This window comes from Oryctolagus cuniculus, chromosome 7, assembly GCF_051225735.1.
Source record: "Oryctolagus cuniculus isolate XC-2025 breed Fujian yellow rabbit chromosome 7, ASM5122573v1, whole genome shotgun sequence".
NCBI classification, from domain to species: Eukaryota; Metazoa; Chordata; class Mammalia; order Lagomorpha; family Leporidae; genus Oryctolagus; species Oryctolagus cuniculus.
Window position 1 is genome coordinate 18,725,625 of NC_142873.1, and position 7,515 is coordinate 18,733,139.

Below are 7,515 nucleotides of genomic sequence, written 5' to 3' on the forward strand. Positions count from 1 at the left end.
CAGTAAATTGAAATATATTTCATGGGTAACATGGAAATAACATTTTCACTATGTTGTGTACTCCTATATTATATAAGGTCTGAAATATTTAGGGAAGCAAGTATTTGTCATGATAAATAAAATGATAAGCTGTCATTGGATCATTTACAGAAATTTTCTTTAACTAAAATTATAATTGTTGTTATCATAACTAAGGTAATAGTGGAGCAAGTTTGCCTAACACAGAAAGTTGGAAAAAATGGAGCTTTTTAATGTGAAAGAGATAATAACAAAGGGAATAAATGTTATTTGTGGCCTAAGCATTCTGTAAACAGTTAAACCAGTTTTGGTAATCATATACATTACTTCCTTTCATTAGATATGAGTAAAATTTGTAACAATTGAGGATTAAAGTTCTTTCCTTTTCCCCTCTACCCAAACCTGTTGTCAAGTGAGAGACTTTAACACACAAGCACGCATTAGCAAATAGGCATAAACTCAAGTAGCTTACACTTTTGAAAACACTCAGTTGTGTGACTTCACCCTGTGCAAAGAACCTTGAACGGACATTTATTAGAGAGCATTGTGACATTATCCTAGAGTAACACTTCTGTTTGTATTTTTTTTTTCTGGGCAAGTGACATAATCTTATTGATTAAAAGTTGGGCTAGGCTGGTGCCGCGGCTCACTAGGCTAATGCTCCACCTGCAGTGCCGGTACTCCAGGGTCTAGTCCCGGTTGGGGTGCTGGTTCTGTCCCAGTTGCTACTCTTCCAGTCCAGCTCCATGCTGTGGCCTGGGAAGGCAGTGGAGGATGGCCCAAGTGCTTGGGCCCTGCACCTGCATGGGAGACCAGGAGGAAGCACCTGGCTCCTGGCTTCGGATCAGTGCAGTGCGCTGCCCTTAAGAGGTCATTTGGGGAGTGAACCAATGGAAGGAAGACCTTTCTCTCTGTCTCTCTCTTTCTCTCACTGTCTAACTCTGCTTGTCAAATAAATAACGAAAATGAAAAAAAGAAAAAGAAAATAAAGATCATTCACTTTGCTGATTAAAAAAAAGATGAACTGTTAATTACATTTTTGGGTTGTTACATTTTTGGAATTATGCTGATTAATATAAGGCAACTGGGGTTCCGATACCCATCAATGAAGGAGGCGCTAGACCAGTGATGCAATTGATGACTTCTCTGCATCTACACTGAGAGGAGCTGCTGGTCTGCACACCTACCTAGGCTCATAGCCACTGACTGGCAGAGTTGGAAGGGCACAGGTGGGGACTCCTTGTATTCTGGCATCCTGTTTATTGGCTGTGTGACCTCAGGCACCTTGGCTGACCTCTCTGAGCCCTGGTTTCCTTCTACACGAAATGAGGACAATCTAGCTCACAGAGCTGCAGTGAGGATGAAACCAAGGGAGACTTGCATGATACCATGTTTGTTGCAGTTGCACAAAGAACTGTTACAAAGAAGCACCCCTCTTCCTGCTTCTGGCAGAGCCTGCCTGGGTAGAATTTCTCTGCTCTCAGGATCACACAAACAGGAAGAGCAACACAGAAACAGAAATATGGTACAGTGGAGGACTGAGTGCTGGTCGCTCTTGTGCAGATTGTCAGTTATGCCAAAAGCCTTGAAGAAGGCACATTGCTGCTGGCACCGAGGTTCACTAGGTTAATGCTCTGTCTATGGCGCTGGCACCCCAGGTTCTAGTCCTGGTTAGGGGTTAGGGTGCCAGTTCTGTCCTGGTTGCTCCTCTTCCAGAGGATTTTTTTTTTTTTTGTAAGAAATCACGTTTCAATTTGAATCTCCACATTAAAATGTTTACAAAAACCACCAGTTAGATAAACTAAATGTGTAAGACAATTAAATAGAAAAAAAGATATTCGCAGCCATTTTCTCCATGTTGTTTGTGCTGTCTCTGGCTGGCACGCCAAAAGTCACACAGCTGAGGTCAGAAATAAATCACAAATAATGAGACCGCCACGGTGGCCACGGTCAGCCCCACTGCTGCTTCCCGGAATATGCTTAGTGACATCAAAGATGATTGACACCCATGCCCTCAGCAGGTGGGCGAGTGCTGCCCTGGGCGCAGGCACAGGGAGCTCAGGAACAGAGGCAGCACACTCGCCACGCCCACTCTGTGCAGGGACGCTAGGCCGCTGGTGCTGCTGCCGCTGACCGTGTACACACCCCGCACACACAGCCGACTCGGGCCTTGTTTCCGGCTGTAACCGGCTGCTGCCCTGCTGACATTTCCGGGGTCGGGGCAGTAGGCCCACGCTTCCGTGGCCCCTTCCATAGACCCAGTGATGGGAAAGCAGGCCGCAGGTGCCCTGGCCTGCCCCTGCCGTGAGTGGTTCTGGGCTGAGTCGGGCCAGGCATCCTCTGGCCGAGGGCCTGGGCTGTTAACTCACCGACAACACAACAGAGGGCCGTCATCAGATTTATTGGATGAACAAGGCAGGTGGGAATTTTCTCGGGCCACGCATCCGCTGACTCCGTGCAGACAGGAAGCCGTGCAGAGACAAGGGAGCGAGCATTCGTGAGAGCCGTCATTAGACGCGTTCTTCCCTGGAGCCCCGGGGACAGGCAGGGTCAGACTCTGCTGCGTGAGGAGCCGCCGCCTGGCCGGCAGCCTCGCGGTCAGGTGGTTAACGCCCCTCCCCGAGCCCACCCTGCCCAGTGACTGCTGCACAGACCACTTCCGTGTGCTCGTCACGTTCTTTCCCAGGCGCTCAGCTAAGGACTCAGGTCTGGGTGTCGCTTCGCATGGGAATCCGCAGGTGTGGCTCAGGCCCCTCTCCCCTGAAGCAGCTCTGTGACACCCTGGTGACAGTCACAGTGCCAGAGACATGCAGAGGCGCACGCTTGCCAGGCTGCCCGTGCAGACTGCTGGCGCCGCCGCCCGAGGCCGGCTCTCTGTCCTACCAGTCGAGGAAGAGCAGGGAGAAGGAGCACATCACGAGGAAGAAGAGGATCCACACGCGGAAGCCGGCGTTGTTCTTGATGGCCTCTCTTACGTCTTCCTTGCCCTCCTTGATGTTTTCAGTCGCTCCAACCACCAACTGGTGAATGTTGTCAACCTCCGCTTCCTGTTGCAACACCTTTTCCGTGAATATCTCTTGGCGTCTGGAAATTTCAACTACTTTCCCTTCGATTTGCCTCACTTTGTCAAACAAGCTGTTCATCTCCCCAATGGGCTGCTGATTTTCTTGTTCAAACATTTGCATTTCTTCTGGGGATAACTCATCTTCTCCTTTGCCGTCTCCCCAGGCACTCCAGTCAGGCTGGGCTTCAGACAGTCTTTTCTGGGAACTCTTCAGAGGCAGGTTTCTCTTCAGAGTCTTTTGAAGGATTCTGTGACGCTTTCTCAGAAGAGATGGATTCTCTTGTTTTTGCATTTGGTTCTGGTTCCAGCTTAGATAATCTCTTCCTATCCACCACTCGTTTAACTCGGATGACTCTCTGTTCTGAGTCAAGTTCACACACTCTTTTTAAGTAATCCTCGATGAAATCCAGAACGGCAGTGCTGTGCTCCTTCTCCTGCTGGGAGTGGACCTCCCTGTGCGCATCTGTCCTGAGCTGCTGAATTGCTTCCGAGCAGGTCCTCATGAAGATCTGCGCGTCCTGGTCTATCTGGTCTCCTCTGTGTCTGTCATCTTGCCACAGTCAGACAGAACGTGGCTGTAAGCATTAATATAATCTTTCCTATGCTCCAGAAGAAAATCTCTCAGTTTGCTGTGGCCTGGGTAGGCAGTGGAGGATGGCCTTGCACCTGCATGGGAGACCAGGGGGAAGCCTGGCTCCTGGCTTCAGATTGGCGCAGCTCCGGCTGTAGCAGCCATCTGGGGGGGTGAACCAATGGAAGGAAAACCTTTCTCTCTGTCTCTCTCTGTCACTGTCTAACCTGTGAATCTGAAGGGTCAGCTACTGATTTTTATATAAATACTATTCATGGACACTAAGGATGCTTGAACAGCATTTACCTCCAACAAAATACTTTGAATAAGACTTAAGCAGGAAAAACAATTCTCTGCTGTGCTAAAGAAGAAATATTTATACCGATGATCAGAGAGAAAAGTGAGCCCCTAGCTCAACTATTTTAGTATTAGGTTACCACGTGTGTGTGTGTGTGTGTGTGTGTGCTGAGATTTGAAGAAGCTTCATGTATCTACGTATACACATGCACACACACACACACAAATCTGTAAAGCTCCTTCAAATCTGAGCTATCTATGGTATACATAAAATTGATTTGCATCTCTAAATAAGTACAGTTAATATTAACATTTCAAAAAATATAAATAATTCAATTTTTAATTCTTGCATATTTCAGATAAAATTATCTTACATTGTAAAGATGACATATCACAAATTTAAAATTGCTCATCAACTATTCCAGTTTAATATTTTTCCTCAAAATCATCATGACAGCTTATTTTCCACAACAGGATCTATTCAGAACCAGTTGTAGGTGGTTGTTATGTACCCTGACTTTTTAATTTTCAACAGTCCTTTTGTTAATAATATTCTGATTTATTGATGAGTAGACATATATCCCTATTCCCTATTTTGGTGATGATTCAATCATTTCAATTCCCTCTAATTCTTTTAAATGGAGAACTCAAAAGTAAAGAACTATTAGACTCAAATTAAACTTTCCCAGCAAAAATTGCATTATACATGGCATTTAATGGTTAAGTTTGCATAAAATGTTGCATAGAACTTAGTCACCTGTCTCCTGATATGAGTGGTGTTGAGACTGGCCAGCAGATTAAAATTGTGAAAATTTGCTTCCTTTTTATGTATTATTTTTCTTCTAGTTTCAAAACCATACCTTATCATTACACAGATATTCAATTACTCTTCAGATAATTGCCATTATCTGTTGATCACTGGTATTTCTTTTTTTATTTTGTATTTATTTATTTTTTGACAGGCAGAGTGGACAGTGAGAGAGAGACAGAGATAGAGAGAAAGGTCTTCCTTTTTTCCGTTGGTTCACCCCCCAATGGCTGCTGCGGCCAGGCATTGCAGCCGGCGCACAGCGCTAATCCAAAGCCAGGAGCCAGGTGCTTCTCCTGGTCTCCCATATGGGTGCAGGGCCCAAGGACCTGGGCCATCCTCCACTGCACTCCCGGGCCACAGCAGAGAGCGGGACAGGAAGAGGAGCGACTGGGACAGAATCCTGCACCCCGACCAGGACTAGAACCTGGTGTGCTGGCGCTGCAGGCAGAGGATTGGCCTATTGAGCTGTGGTGCCAGCCAATCACTGGTATTTCTAATAACTAATGGCTACATTAGCAGTTGACAAATAGTTTTTCTTTGGAAATTTGTAATTTCGGGCCAGAACTCATGACTAGAGCCTAGGGAGATTACTGACGCCATAAACAAGAGTGTCAAATTGTTAAGTCAACAACAGGAGTCACTGTGTACTTACTTCTCATGTGGGATCTGTCCTTAGTGTGTTGTCCAATGTGAAGTAATGCTATAACTAGTACTGAAACAGTATTTTACACTTTGTGTTTCTGTGTGGATGCAAACTGATGAAATCTTTACTTAATATGTACTGAATCGATCTTCTGTGTATAAAGATAATTGAAAATAAATCTTGATGTGAATGGAATGGGAGAGGCAGCGGGAGATGGGAGGGGTGTGAGTGGGAGGGAAATTATGGGGGGGAATCCATTGTAATCCATTAACTGTACTTTGGAAATTTATATTTACTAAATAAAAAATAAATTAAAAAAAATTTGGGCCAGCACTGTGGCATAGCAAGTAAAGCTGTCGCCTGCAGTGTCGGCATCCCATATGGGTGCTGGTTCAAATCCTGGCTGCTCCACTTCAGATCCAGTTCTCTGCTATGGCCTGGGAAATCAGTAGAAGTAGGCCCCAGTGCTTGGGCCTCTGCACCCATGTGGGAGACCCAGAAGAAGCTCCTGACCCCTGGCTTTGGAGCCATGCAGCTCCTGCCATTGTGGCCATCCAGGGAGAGAACCAGCAGATGGACAACATATCTCTCTCTTTCTATGCCTCTGCTTCTCTATAACTCTGCCTTTCAAATAAAAAAAGTTTTTAAAAAAAGAAAATCTGCAATTTAATCTAAAGTTATTATTTTTTAAAAGATTTTCTTACTTGAAAGAGAGGAAAAAAAAGAGAGGAGAGGAGAGGAGAGGGGTGGGGAGAGGAGGGAAAAAGAGAGGAGGGGAGGGGAGGGGAAGGGAGGGAAGAGGATAGGAGGGGAGAGGAGGGGAGGGGAGGGGAGGGGAGACAAGAGGCTGGTCATTCATCTGCTGATTAACACCCCAAATGGCCATAACACCCAGGGCTGGGCAAGGCTGAAGCTAGGATCCATCCAAGTCTCCCATATAAGTGTCAGGGTCCCAAGCACTGGTGCTGTCATGCTAGTGCCTTGCAGATGTGTTAGCAAGGAGCTCAACAGGAAGCGGAGTGGCTGAGACATACCCACTCTCAGATTGGGGCTGTGTGTGTCTCAAGCTGCAGAGTGTCTGTTCCTAGAGCTATTAGATATTAGTTATTCCTATTAGTTATTAGCTTTTATTTCTAAATTGGAGCTTTCTGTGACAGCACAGTTATTCATTTATACAGAAGATAGCTTTCTCATTGTAAAGGAATAATATTCATTTCTTTGACTTTCTCAAAAATCTTAATTTAATATCATATTTTGAAAACATCATTCTCTATGCTTTTAATTTTTAATGGGAAACTTAGTTTGCTCTAAAATTATGTGGCTAATTCAGTGATCAAGCATGCCATTAGTGCTATCTGGAAATAAAAATATGAATTGCATATTTGATTATTTTCACATGGTTATTTCAACTGTCATCAATATCTAAAAACATTATTGTTGTAGCCTGCACCATGTCTAACATTATCTTATGAACTGATGAAATCAATTTATCTGAAGTCACTGTTATGACCTAGATTTTTTTTCTGCAAACTTTAATGGCTGATTTGTTGTGTATACCTTAGTCACACCCTAATCCTGATATTCTCTTATTTCTCACTCTCCCACAGCAATACAATGTTTATCTTTCCACAGTGGCCACAGGATAGTCTTTAGGAAGCTTCAGCTCTCTAATTTTCCTAAATGACTACATAATCCTTAAAATGCAGTAAGGTCATAGGAATCCAGATTCCTATAAATTCTGTGAATTTTCAGATGTAAATGATTATCAAGCCAGATGAGTATTTCTATTTTCTAAGCTTTTGTGTATGAACTGAATTTTTACATTTTTTGAAATAGCTGTTTTGGATTTTTTGGATTTCTTGGATTTTTATTTTATATCGATGTTGGACAGTATGAAAAATAAATGAGGAATCTCAAAAACTCCTTCATAGCCTAAACATTTGAAAATATTTTTCTTTCATCGTAGGCAGTTTCTTATACCAGCACACAATAGAATATTGGTTATACAGCAGTGTTATAGAAAAATGCTTAATTATTATATCCAGAACTTTCTTCCAAGCCAATGCAATCCATTTTTCAAGTTTTGATGTTGATGTTACATCAGTATATCT

At 43.9% G+C, this 7,515-nt stretch overlaps 1 pseudogene; it reads right to left on the bottom strand.

Moving 5' to 3' along the window:
• Positions 1 to 2,889: 2,889 nt before the first annotated feature.
• Positions 2,890 to 3,647, bottom strand: LOC100346030 (syntaxin-18 pseudogene; annotated as a pseudogene).
• Between the last annotated feature and the right edge of the window lie 3,868 nt (positions 3,648 to 7,515).